This window comes from Macaca thibetana, chromosome 10 (assembly GCF_024542745.1).
Source record: "Macaca thibetana thibetana isolate TM-01 chromosome 10, ASM2454274v1, whole genome shotgun sequence".
Lineage (NCBI taxonomy): Eukaryota > Metazoa > Chordata > Mammalia > Primates > Cercopithecidae > Macaca > Macaca thibetana.
The window spans coordinates 17,541,728-17,555,739 of record NC_065587.1 but is presented as its reverse complement, the minus strand read 5'-3'; the positions used below and the strand labels follow the sequence as shown (position 1 = coordinate 17,555,739).

Below are 14,012 nucleotides of genomic sequence, written 5' to 3'. Positions count from 1 at the left end.
CACCTCCAGCTCTGAACTTCATGGTACCAACAATGGGATTCGGTGGTATCCACATCCCAAGCTCACCTGCAGTCCCTGCTGCGGTGTTTAAAGGGTATTACCTAGAGAATATTGTCATTTACCAACCACAGTGGGTATTGTAGAAAAAAAGTCAGGTGGTCGGGCACCGTGGCTCATGCCTGTAATCCCAGCACTTTGGGTGGCTGAGGCAGGTGGATCATGAGGTCAGGTGATCGAGACCATCCTGGCTAACACGGTGAAACCCTGTCTCTACTAAAAATACAAAAAATTAGCTGGGTGCGGTGGTGTGTGCCTGTAATCACAGCTACTTGGGAGGCTGAGGCAGGAGAATCACTTGAACCCAGGAGTGGGAGGTTGCAGTGAGCCGAGATCTCACCATTGCATTCCAGCCTGGGTGACAGAGTGAAACTCTGTCTCAAAAACAACAGAAACAACAACAACAGTAACAACAACAAAAAGGAAAGAAAGAAAGTCAGATATGCTGTCAGACACACCTGTCCCCAGGACTCTGGGCCAACCAGTTGCCATCCTTGAACTTGCATGTTCATTTCTCCTCTACATGGTGTTTTGCACCTTGATCCAGCTAATACTAACTGGGTACCTACTATGTGACTGATGCAATGCTAAATGTTTTCAGGTGCATTGCTTCATCAGTTTAATCCTTCAGCACAGATATCTGTTGTACAAAGGAGGAAACTAAGGCTCAGAAGCTTTCAGTAATCTGCTTCAGCAAGTGAGAAGCAGTCCGGGATGGGAATCCAGTCTTCGGAACTCAAACCAGGGACGTTTCACAACACTATTACTTCTTCCCAGGGGATGGAGGTGAGAATCAAAGGAGATGGTGGAAGACCCAATGTTCCGTGAATGAAGCAGGCCATAAAAAAGTGTGGTCCCAATGCAGGAAAAAGACAAAAGGAAAAGAAAAACCCACTCAAAAATAGAAGGGAACACATTACAATGTTAACAAAGATTTTCTGAGTGGTGGATTCACAGATGAATTGTATTGGCTTCTTAAACTTTCCTGTAGTTAACTAGTTCCCTGCAATTTTCTCAAATGAGCTAATGCACATAAAAGTGCTTTGTTAACCTTCAAGTGCTACACAGATCTAAGCAATGTGGTTATTTTATATTATGTACCTTTTCAAATTCTAATTTTGGCTTGCTTATTCCTGACTGCGTGGCTAATGTTATCTCAGTGGTGAGACTCTAGCAGTTTAGAAACTGCCTCCTTGGCCGGATGCGGTGGCTCATGCCTGTAATCCCAGTAATCCCAGTACTTTGGGAAGCCGAGGCAGGCGGATCACCTGAGGTCGGGAGTTTGAGACCAGCCTGGCCAACATAGAGAAATCCCGTCTCTACTAAAAATACAAAAGTTAGTTGGGTGTGGTGGCGGGTGCCTGTAATCCCAGCTACTCGGGAGGCTGAGGCAGGAGAATAGCTTGAACCCAGGAGGTGGAGGTTGCAGTGAGCTGAGATCACGCCACTGCACTCTAGCCTGAGCGACAGAACAAGACTCCATCTCAAAAAATAAATAAATAAAAACAAACAAACAAACCCCCCCAAAAAACCAAACAACAACAACAAAAAACAAAAACAAAACCTGCCTCCTTTTCACCCAGGGTTTGGGTAATTTCTCTGGAGGGCCGTGGAGCCGGAGGGAGTATTTCATTAACAGGGTCTGAATGCTACTCTGCCCTGCTCTCCAACCACTGCCACAGGGAACAGAGGGCTCCCGACCAGGGAGGCACAGAAACAAAAGACAGATTTCTCCTGAGATAAAATGCATTTGCTAAATTGCTTCTTTGGGCAGCCAGCTGAGGCAGAGGGAGATTTGGACTCACGGGAAAATGGCCCTTTAGGCAGTCTGCATTTATTTCTCCTCATCCATAAGGACAGTGGCCTAGATTGACCTTTTGAGCTGCCGGAAATGATGGCTGGTTATGCCCGAGGATCCAGAGGGAGTACAAGTGCATCCTGGGCTCTGGCCTTACAGACTTCTGTTCACAGTTGGGCAAACTAAGGAGTGAGATTATGGGGATAACTGAAAAGCGAGACCTGATGTCTCTGACACTCATTTTCTATGTGACCTTGAGCAAGTCATGCCTCTGAATTAGTAAGACAAAGGGTTTGGGATTCATAAAGTGACTCTCAAGGATCACGCACTCACTGGGTCAGGTAAAGAGGGGAGAGCTTTGCAGGTTCTTTCTTATGTAAGACTCACACCAACTCTATAGATTAGGAACCACTCTTAGTCCTCTTCAGTAGAGGAAGACATCCATCATCTGAAAGGTTTAGCCATTGCTCAAGGTTACACAACGCACGAACAGAGCAGCTGAGATTCCAACCCAGGTGTATTTCCTCTGTATTCTTGCAGGTAACCAGGTCACTACAATGCCTAGTTGGTCAGCCTCTGGGCTTCTTTGTCGTTGTAACAGTAAACAATTCCGTGACTGCAGAGGACTCAACACATGTGTTTCATGCGGTGGCAGAAACATCCCGTGCTCACCAATATCCATATTCTCCTCTCTTCCATGGCACAGAACTAGGCTGTATCTCCAGCCTCAGTTAAGAATAACTCTGTGATAGAGCTCTGGCCAGTGGCATCTGGAAAGGCTCTGGCTAGTACACGGACCACTCTGAAGCCTTGCTCAGGCACAACCTTTACTGACCTTCTTTTCCTGGCTGACAGCCAGAGCAAGAGAATCCTGTAGAGTAGGCTGGGGTTCTGTGGAGGGCGGAGCCACAAGATGAAAGGAGCCTGGGTCCTTGAGCCTGCAGGAAAGCTACCTGCCAATCATGAACACCCATTTGGACTTTCTGCAAGTAATAAACTTCCAGCAGGTTGAGCCACATTACAGCTGCTTGTGCTACCTTAACTAACAGGCACATTGGAATGCTTGTAGCCTGGAAGTGATGGAGACATAGTACAATGGACCAATTAAGGAGTCTAGGAGGCCACCGTTTCTTTCTTCCTGGGACACCCCTCCTTCTGATGTCTTGGGGCAACCGGTGAAATTGCTCATGGGGAAATCTCCACTCAAGCATGTTGCTTTGCATTTTGAACTTGCTTTCACTTTTTAGTGGCTTCATATCCACTATTTCATTTTTTCTCCTCCCCAATTCTTGTATGAGACAGGCGAGCAGGCGAGGCTGCCCTTAGGGCCCTCAGTTGACAGATGAGGGACCAAGTGCTCAGAGAAGCTGGGACTCCAACTCTGGTCTCCTGAAACCTAACCCAGAGCTTGTCCCTGTGGTTTCCACAAAGCTGTTACATCTTCTTAAGTCACACAGACAGGTAGAAAAAGCTCACGACCTCCCTCGTTGCCTGCTGTGTGTATTAATCAACAAGTTCCAGGAACCCAAAGCATTTCTTACTAAGGAAACCAAACTATGAGTCCATTTTCATTCTTTTGCAGGGAAGTAGGGGCTGCATTCAGGACTGTTGAGTGAAGGTTCAGAGAGGGTCTGCCCAGCCCTGACCTCGACTTAGAGGAGGTAAGAAAAAGGATCGGTCTCCTCCCTCCCAGTTATCAGTATTAATTGACGCATCACATACAATTCATAGGCTCTTATTTTATGTCAAGTCTTGTGCTATGAATGGGGAATGAGCTCCTGCTTCCGCATTTATATTATTCCTATGGTCTAGGAGGAGAGGCAATGAAGTCAGTCACTAATTACAAACACAGCGCAATCATAACACAAACCTTAATTTTGGGGGGCCTCTGCCATCTGCCACATTGTTCTAAGCTCCTGGCCTGTCTTACCTTCTTGATTCTTCTTAAGTCTATCAGGTAGGAATAACTGACTTCCATCTTACAGATGAGAAAACTGAGGGGCAGGGAGTTTAGGCAGATCACGGGGAATCCTGCAGCTGGCAGTCCAGCTGGGATTTCACATGAGGCAGCCTCATTCCAGAGCTGCCCTCCTTACCTACGGCACAAGCAAGAGACGCCACTGGAGAGAGGGAGATCTGGTAGAAAGGAGAGGAAGGGAGTGCGCTGCTTTATAGACAAGGGAGGGCCGAACACCTGGCAAGTGCGGAAGGATGACAAACAGCACCCAGAGGGGTCAAACGGGGCTCTGTGTAAGTTGCAGCCGAACAGGATCAAAGCAGCCAGGCCACAAGGGGAAACCGGGGCCCTGACTTGTATCCACTGAGTCTCCTGATCCCACAGCTCCTCTTCCCTTCACCCCCTGTGCTCTGGAGCTTAACACATTCCTAGAGGGTCCGTGAAGACTGGCCTTGAGCCGCCTAGCCTGTCTTAGGGTTTGGGGTGCTGTCCATCCTGGGCTCTGCTGCCTGCTGCGTGACTGAAGAGTTGGTGACATGCGGCTCGCACGTGAGAGCAGGAATGCATTCTGGGCTTTCTCCGGGGTTTTTCTGAGATACAGCTGTTTCCACAGAGCCATCTGTTTCTTGGCATTGCCTTGCAGGGTGATGCCATAAAGTGTTTACAGAATCTGTGTATATGTGTCTTATTTTTAACTTCTAATTGAGGTGATGCTGTTGTCATTTCTTCTTAGTGGGCTGAGTGTCAGGGAACGGGGCCTTGGAAGTGGCCTGTCACCTTCATAGCGTGAGAGAATTGAGCTCGGAAGCCTTCTTCATTTCAGAGGTGAGGCAGTGATCTCACAGCAGCTGAGACAGCGGGTATCCAAGGCAAGCTTTCTGGAAAGTACTCGTAACAATAACTGCCTAGGTGGCGCGGCACTTTGAATACTTTAACCCCTTTAACGTTCCTCAAAGAGCCTGGTGTGGGTACATTTACTGACCATTTTACAGATGGGAAAACTGAGGTTCATATAAGGCTAGAGTTAAGCCTAAAGTCATAGATCTAGTCTAGGGCCACAGGGTCTTGTTCTGTCGCTCAGGCTAGAGTGTGGTGGTGCCGTCTCGACTCACTGCAGCCTTGACCTCCCAGGCTCAAGTGATCCTCCCACCACAGCCTTCTGAGTAGCTAGGACCACAGGCATGTGTGGTTTGCTTATTTTTCACAGAGACGAGGTCTCACGATGGTGCCTGGGTTGGTCTCAAACTCCTGAGGCTCAAGTGATCTTCCTGCCTCAGCCTCTCAAAGTGCTGGGATTACAGGTATGAGCCACGATGCCCAGCTTGGGCCAAATTTTCTGCGTCCAAGTGGAAGGATGTTTCTGGCACACCACAAAGGCTTCAAGAAAAGGACTTGTTATAGTTCATTTGTTCAACAAGATTTATTGAGCATGGATCCGGTGCCAGGCACTCTTTAATGAAGATATACTGATGAATAAGACAGATAAAAAGCCCTGTAGTCACAGAGCTTACATTCTAGTGGGTACAGACACAATCAACAAAAATAAATAAGTCATGAATATATTAGTGATAAGTACTATGGAGAAAAATGAAGGAGCCCTGGAGAGAGGGAGTGCTGGGGTACGGGGCAGGCATAGCAATTTTAGAGAGAGGAGTATTTTAAACAGCCGTAGAGAGACCACTCAACTATGAACCAGGGCTTGATACCGGCTTCAGCTCTGCCACCAGCCTGTTCTGTGAATTCACCTCTCTGAGCCTCTATTTCCTTCTGTATAAAATGCAGATAACAGCAGTGGCTCACACCTGTAATCCCAGCACTTTGGGAGGCCGAGGCGGGTGGATCATGAGGTCAGGAGATCGAGACCAGCCTGACCAAGATGGTGAAGCCCTGTCTCTCTTAAAAATACAAAAATTAGCCGGGTATGGTGGCAGGCGCCTGTAATTCCAGCTACTCGGGAGGCTGAGGAAGAGAATTGCTTGAACCCTTGAACCTGGGAGGCGGAGGTTGCAGTGAGCCGAGATCGCACCATTGCACTACAGCCTGGGTGACAGAGTGAGACTCTGTCAAAAAAAAAAAAAGGAGATAACAGGAACTACCTTGAAGGGTTAGTGAAAGAGTAAGAAAACTGTATCCATATAACAACTAGGAGAATTGTGGAGTAACCTGGATATATGTAATAATGTAACTTACTATTACATTAATACGATGGCTACATCCATTTGGGAAGCCGTTACCTTGTCTTGTGGCTTTAGAGTTAGGTAGACGTGATTTCTAATCTTGCCCCCAGCACTCAGGAGTTGTGTGGCCTTGAACAAGTAAATCATTTCTTTGAAGCCTTCCTTTCCTTATCTGTGAAATGTGACTCATAATGCCTCCCTCCCTTTGTGGTGAAGATTAAAGTTGTATTTCCCTTTCTCTTTCTTTCCCTGCAGAAAATTTCCAATTCCCAAAATCTAGAAGCAAGCAGAGAAAGGTCTTAGAACAGCACAAAGAGCTGTGCTCATGCAGGAGAGACCAGAATGACTAATACCTATCACAGGGATACCGAGCAGGCTTTGGTTCCCTGCTATCACTAGGAGGCTAGGAGACCAATACTGATTACTCAGCGTGCTGTCTTGAGGAGGAGAAAGAAGTTGGGCATAGATGAATAATGCAGCCATCAATTAGTGATGTCTGCTGTGGGCAGGGGACGGAGACACTGGCTGTTGACTTGCAATTCCATATATATTCAAAAATTCACTGGTGTCCAGTCTTTTTTTTTTTGTACTTTGTGGATATTTGATATGTTTCATAACCTAGCTTTTAACATAACAACAGATCATTCTTTTACCATCAGGCTTTCTAAATTAAATACCTTTGGGGGGTTTTGTGGGTTTTTTTTTTTTTTTTTGTGGGTTGGCGGAGGCGGGAGAGGCGTTGGCTGCCTTGGAAAGAAGGAACAAGGAAGCGAGCCCAGAAAGGGTTGTTCTGAAGCTGATAAGCAGAAAGTGACAGCTGTCAGAAAGGAATTCACAGAATAAGCAGTGAATAGTCTGGGGCCATTTCCTGCCAGGATAAACAGTATGTTTCCTCCTCTGGCCACCCCCCCAACCTCCTCCAGCCTTTTCAATGCAACCATAGTCATCAGAAATTGTAAAATGAGTTTAATACTAAACTGAGTTTAGTATCTGGTTAATAAAGGAAGGGCATATACTTTAGCAGCAAGTTTCCTGTCCAAATTGGTTAAAACCCATCTATTTTAATGGGTTTTGCATTTAAAAAGATGAGGTTCCTTTACTTGGAAATACCCTTAGGTGGAGTAAGGCCCTTTTGATGATAAAGCATCGCCCTACAAATACGATACTTAGGGGAGTCCTATGTTTCTAAATAGCAAACTGAATGGCAACTTCCTATGCTATCTTCTGGGCTGTCAGGTACATGCGAGGTGGAAGGATCCTTATTTCCTTATGTTTCATTAAAAAAAACCCAACAAAACACAGACTCCAGAGGACAGGGCTCAGATCAGTGGGTTCTTTACAGAGGGAAATATTTCAGCCCAACATGAGGTAGAACAGTTTAGCATCTGGAGCTTTCCAACAGCAGAGTAAGCTGCCGTGAAAGGTGGTGAGCTCCCTGTCTTTGGGAGGATTCCAGCAGAAGCCAGATGCAAGCCTATTAGGGATACCGTGGAATGATTCTGAATAGGTAAAACGGTTGAGAATAGCTCTGATTATCCAACTATGTCCTGGGAGAGTCCCGGGGTTTCTTGGATATTCTTTTATAAATTTAATTTAATTTTAGGGATGGGGTTTCGCTCCATCACAGAGGATGGAGTATAATGGATCGATCATAGCTCATTTCAACCTTGAACTTCTGGGCTCAAACAATCCTTGCGCCTCTATCTCCAAAAGTGCTAGGATTACAGGCATGAGCTACTGCACCCTGCCACTTCTTGGATATTCTTCAAGGGCTGGGTTGCTAAGGAAAAGGGAGAGAAATGCTAAGGTACAGAATTCTAACCTCCGTCCCTATTTCAATCAATCAACTAATAATAACTAATGCATTCCAAATGCTTACCGCATTCCATAAAGAATTTACGAGTCCCAGGGAGAGATGCCCAAACTATGGGAGACAAGTGCCCGTAGCCAATCAGCTGCTGTCATTCCAGAGCACTGGGGGAGCCTGCTCTCTTGCAAATCAAACTGTCTTGTCCTAGAGCAAGTAGCCCAACCAGAGGCTCTGAAATGGGGCTCTGCCTCTCACATCTTAGCTCCTTGATGAAGAATTGCATCTCTGACTAGATGGATTTATTTTTATTTTTAGTTTGGCAGCAAGGCAAACCAAATGGCCTCTTCTTCCTACCCTGAATTTCTGAATTGATGGGGATACGTGGGATTGTCTGACCTACAGCAAATGTGACACCCCCTCGCATTCTTCACAGACAGATTTCTCAGAGACTCTACGGGTGCCCTTCTCTGCTAGATCTTTTTACCCGAGTTGCTAATAAAACCCAAAGCCTATTTGTGGAACAGTGGATTATGATCACATGGGCCAGACACTGGGGTCTGTGAAGAAATGCATCCCACGGCACACTGTGTTCCCGGTGCCAAGTCCTTGTTTTTTGGCCATAAATTGTCCATAAAACCCCCTGGCAATGGCGCCATGGACCCATTTCTCAAATGGTAAACCCAAGGCTTAGAGCATTTAGGTGACTTCTCTGAGGTCATGTGTCTATTAAATGAGCGATTCAGATTACCAGAGAGCTCACACCCTTATTGTCATTATCAATTTCCCAGTGAAAAAATAAAAATAATGCAAAAATTCACTTGTGCAGCCATTTCTTTCTTTCTTTCTTTTCTTCTTCTTCTTCTTCTTTTTTTTTTTTAAGATGGAATCTTGCTCTTATTGCCCAGGCTGGAGTACAATGGCGTGATTTCAGCTCACTGCAACCTCCGCCTCCCAGATTCAAGCGATTCTCCTGTCTCAGCCTCCCGGGTAGCTCGGACTACAGGCGTGTGCCACCATGCCTAGCTAGTTTTTGTATTTTTAGTACAGATGGTGTTTCGACATGTTGGCCAGGCTGGTCTCAAACTCCTGACCTCAGGTAATCTGCCTGCCTCAGCTTCCCAAAGTGCTGGGATTACAGGCGTGAGCCATCACGCCCGGCTGGTTCCTCCTACTTTGTATCTCCACAAGCACCGTGTGTTTCCCCTTCCTAACACATTGTTGTCATTTTACACTGAAGTGCATTTGCATGACTCTGTAGTTAATGTCCACATCTCACACTAGGCTATAAGCCACTGAAAATCACTTGCTTTGGGCTCAAAGTGCTTTCAGCCTCCCGAAGGGCTGGGATTACCGGAGTGAGTCACCATGCCCCAGGTGCAACCATTTTTATAGTTCTCATACTGCCTTCATTTGAATCTGAACTCCCAGCAGGTCCTCGAGTGATCACGCTTGTGTTCACTCCTGGTCTCCAATGTTCATGCTGCTCCCTCCCACCCACCAAGTTTACCCTTCATACTCCTTCACTCCTACTTATTCATCCTTTAAATCTCACCTCCTCCAGGAAGTCTTCCTTGATGCACCTTCTCTCCCTAGTTGTGTAAAATGCCCTTCTCGTGTGCTCTCGAAGCACTACCACTATTCTGGCACTAATCGCACTACTTAATAATCCTCTGCTTGTCTGTATCCCTCACTCAACAGGCACTGCAAGAGCCGAGCTTCAATCTGCAATGCTGCCTGCTGGAACACTAGCCCTGTGTCTGGCAACTAAGTGAATTATCAACTGGGTGGATGATATGGTTTGGCTGTGTCCCCACCCAAATCTCATCTTGAATTGTAGCTCCCAGAATTCCTACATGTTGTGGGAGGGACTCAGTGGGAGTTAATTGAATCATGGGGGCAGGCTCCCCTCATACTCTTATCATGGTGGTGTATACGTCTCATAAGATCTGATGGTTTTATAAGGGGAAACCCCTCTCACTTGGTTCTTGTCCTCTCTCTTGCCTGCCGCCATGTAAGACGCCCCTTGCTCTTCCGCCGTGATTGTGAGACCTCCCCAGCTGTGTGGAACTGTGAGCCAATTAAACTTCTTTCCTTTATAAATTACCCAGTCTCGGGTATGTCTTTATCAGCAGCATGAAAATGGACTAATCCAGTGGATGAAACGAGTCTAAAGTCACTTAGACGCTGCCATCAGAGCCTGCTCCCATCTAGGATCTCAAGTCCAAAGAAGAGGTTCCTGACTTGGTTTCTTTCAGACTCACCACCATCTGTGCACTTATCACAGCTCTAATGACCTCCTGCTACAGAGCTGGGAGCATCGGCTTTGGGCTGGATCCAAGATCGTACCCTTTTCCTCCGGTTGTGTTTGCAGATAACACTTGACACGCTGCGGAGGACCAGGTGGTAAACTCCCTACAGAGCTGTGGTTCAGGAGTGCAATGTTTACAGACTCTCTCTTTGCCCCAGCTCCAGCTCCAGCCCCTGCCAGCAGAGGAACGGGGCTGGAGCAGGGCACAGGAACCTGCTTGTCTTGATTTATGAGTGCTAGCTGCACCTGCTCCTATGTTCTTAGCACCCATGAAACAATCCATCTGCTCTCTCCATTCCCACTTCTACTGTCCCAGATCAGAGTCCCGCCCATCGTGTTTTTGCCTGGGATGGGGCATGTCCTTTAAGTGGTCCCTCAGTTTTGTCTTTTTCCTTTCATCCTCTACCTTGAGTGATTTTTCTCTAATATAAATCTGCCCATCACTAAAACCCTTTGGGGGCGTGAGGAGAAACTCCAAGCTTCTAAGCACAGCCAGGGTGCCTCCTGGTCAGTTTCGTTCCTAGCCATGCCCCCAGCATGCCTGTGCTCTGGTACACAAACTTCCAGCATGTTCTCTTTCAACAGTTCACTTTTTCTTCTGCTCTTCCCTTTACTTGGTGGTACTTCATTCTTCCTTCTTAAACTTGCTTAGTACATTCATTCAATAAAGATTTATTAAGTGCTTATTATGTGCTTGATTCTATCCTGTGCTAGGGCGGAGAACCTCAGAGGTGAATAGCACAAAGTCTTTAAGAGTCTTATGTTTTGGTATTACATTTATGAAAAAACCTAGGAAACAAACATATGAATCGGGTAAACAGGAGTAGATGCTCTGACAAAAAGAAAACAGGGGCTGGGCACAGTGCCTCATGCCTGTAATCCCAGCACTTTGAGAGGCTGAGGGGGGGTGGATCACCTGAGGTCAGGAGTTCGAGACCAGCCTGGCCAACACAGTGAAACCCCGTCTCTACCAAAAATACAAAAAAAGTTAACTGGACATAGTGGCAGGCACCTCTAATCCCAGCTACCTGGGAGGCTAAGGCAAGGAGAATCACTTAAATTTGGGAGGCGGAGGTTGCAGTGAGCCGAGATAGTGGCACTGCACTCCAGCCCAGGCGACAGTGGGAGATTCTGTAAAAGAAAAAAAAAAAAAAAAAGTCAGGTGCAGTGGCTCATGCCTGTAATCCCAACATTTTGGGAGGCCGAGGCAGGTGGATCACAAAGTCCAGAGATCGAGACCATCCTGGCCAACATGGTGAAACCCTGTCTCCACTAAAAATACAAAAATTAGCTGGGCGTGGTGGCGTGTGCCTGTAGTCCCAGCTACTTGGGAGGCTGTTGCAGGAGAATTGCTTGAACCCGAGAGGCGGAGGTTGCAGTGAGCCGAGATTGTGCCACTGCACTCCAGCCTGGCAACAGAGCAAGACTCTTGTCTCACAAAAAGAAAAAAAAATAATAATAAAAAAGAAACAGGGCATGTCATAGACAGTGACTTAATAGGTTACTTTGTGTGCAGGTGGGGGTAGGGGATTGGAAAGTTTCTGTGATGTCACAGCTGAGACATTTAAACACAGAGGGACAGGTATTCCCGCCAGTGAGAACAGCAAGCACCAAGGCCCTATTGTGAGCCCGGAATGAAGGCACAGAAAGGGGGTGGGTGTGGCCCATGCATAGTGGTCAAGGGAGAGAGGGGAGACAGACTGGGATGACAGCCATAGTGACTGCTTAGAGCAAGCTGCTCTCTCATTCTTGGGCCTCCTGGGCACATCTTCCTCTTGGCATCTCTAAGAGTTGTTAAGTGGCAGGCCACTTACATACAGTGGGGGGCTCAGTCTCTAAGTTCAACCCCCGTGCGCCACATGGCTCCTGGCAGATGGCCAGCATTCACGCACTCTTCCTGAGCAAATAAGCAAATAAATATGGTCACAGATTCCGAGAAAGACCACTGATGACTTCTTCACCTCGACAATCCCCCCAGGGGAAGGAGATGGTAGGAAAAGCTGGTGAGTCACTTACAAAACGTCTCATTTCTTATGACACTGAGCAGCAGCAGGGCACGGGAACGCACCGATACAGATGATTAACTGACGGCTTCATCCTGCAAGGCTTTTTATGGGACCTTCTCCACTGAGGGGTGAAATAAACGAGGCACGAGAACAGTTTCCATTTAACGTTTGGAAAAATGTGCCGAATGGACCCTCGAATCTTGATGATGACAAATACGGATGTGAGCAAAGAGAACGGAAGGAAAAACCGAAAGAACAGTGTTTGTTGAGCCTCTAAGTGCTTCCCAGAATCTGAGAGAGTTGGAGTGCCTGATGGTTTTCTTTCTTTTATCACTAGATGTGAAGGAGGGCAGATGCTGAGAAGGCCTCTAGGGTGATGGGGAGAAGGGCCGGGGCCAGTGGCGATCCACTGTGACTTGGGGACCCAATCACAGAGAGTAGGGGTGCACTGTGACCAGCGTCATCCTGATAAAAGACCAGGCGAGCACATGCCTCTGGTCCTTCCATAGGTGCCCTTCCCTGCCATTGGGAGCCTAAAATAATTCTCACTACATCCAAAATAACTATAAAAACAGCAACAACAACAACAACAACAACAAATCAAAATTCCGACTCTTAAACCCAACATACAACCTCATAGCAATCTGGCTCCTGCCTACCTGAGCCTTCCCTCCCCACCAGCTCCTGGGCACACTGGCCATCCTTCTATTCCACACCCCGGACCTGTCCTGCCTCAGGGCCTTTGCACCAGCTACTTCCTCTACCTGGAATGTGCTCCCCTTGCTCTTCTATGGGAGGCTCTTTCACGTCATTTAGGTTTTAGACTCAACATCACCTCCTCATAGAAATCCTCAAACCAGCGGAGCTGCTCAGCTGCTCACTAATACATTGCTATGTGGCGGTTGCCACTGGCTGATCACTGTTTTCTGAGACTTTAGTTATTAACTGTGTCTCCTCCACCAGAATACAAATATCATGAGATCAGGAACCAAAGTCTTTTTTCACCTATGACTACTCAGTGCACAGAATAAGTACAAGGTCCTCAGTAAACGTTTGCTGCCTAAATGAATGAACCAGATTCTTCTGTGTCTAATACTAAGGGTCAAGGGAAGAGCAGAGTGCAAATATTTACTAAGCATCTAACACAGGGCCAACACTGAGCTAGGTGCTTTGCATGCATCTTCTCAGCTACTCTCAAAACATCCCAAGTAAGATTTACTTATTGATTGATTTATGTATGTATGTATGTATGTTGTTTTTGAGACAGAGTCTCACTCTGTCGCCCAGGCTGGAGTGAAGTGGCATGATCTCGGCTCACCTCAACCTCCGCCTCCCGGGTTTAAGCAATTCTCTTGCCTCAGCCTCCCGAGTAACTGGGATTATAGATGCCTGCCACCATGCTTGGCTAATTTTTGTATTTTTAGTAGAGACGGGGTTTCACCATGTTAGCCAGGCTGGTCTCGAACTCCTGACCTCAGGTGATCCGCCCGCCTTGCCCTCCCAAAGTGCTGAGATTACAGGCATGAGCCACCGCGCCTGGCCCCAGAAAAGTTTTTATTCCCCATTTGACAGCTGAAGAAAACGAAGCACAGAGGTTGAGTCACTTATTTGAGATCACACAGGTAGTAACCGGAAGGAATTAAAGTCAGGTCAGCCTGACTCCCCATGCCCTGCTTTTTCTGTTAAAGTGCCTCTTCTCTATATCCTAAGAACTCACAAAAAATCTCAACGTTGCTCCTTGTTTCCTGTGGGACCATGGGCGACCTGCCTAATCTCTCTGTGCCTCAATTTACTCAACTCTAAAAAGTGGGTTTTGGCCAGGCGCGGTGGCTCACACCTGTAATTCCAGCACATTGGGAGGCCGAGGCAGGCGGATCACGAGGTCAGGAGATCGAGACC

General features: G+C 47.0%; 1 protein-coding gene across 4 annotated transcripts in view; it reads right to left on the bottom strand.

Moving 5' to 3' along the window:
- LARGE1 (LARGE xylosyl- and glucuronyltransferase 1) overlaps positions 1-14,012 on the bottom strand; it is a 633,432-nt gene that overhangs the window by 48,386 nt on the left and 571,034 nt on the right. The gene's annotated exons all lie outside the window — the stretch shown is intronic.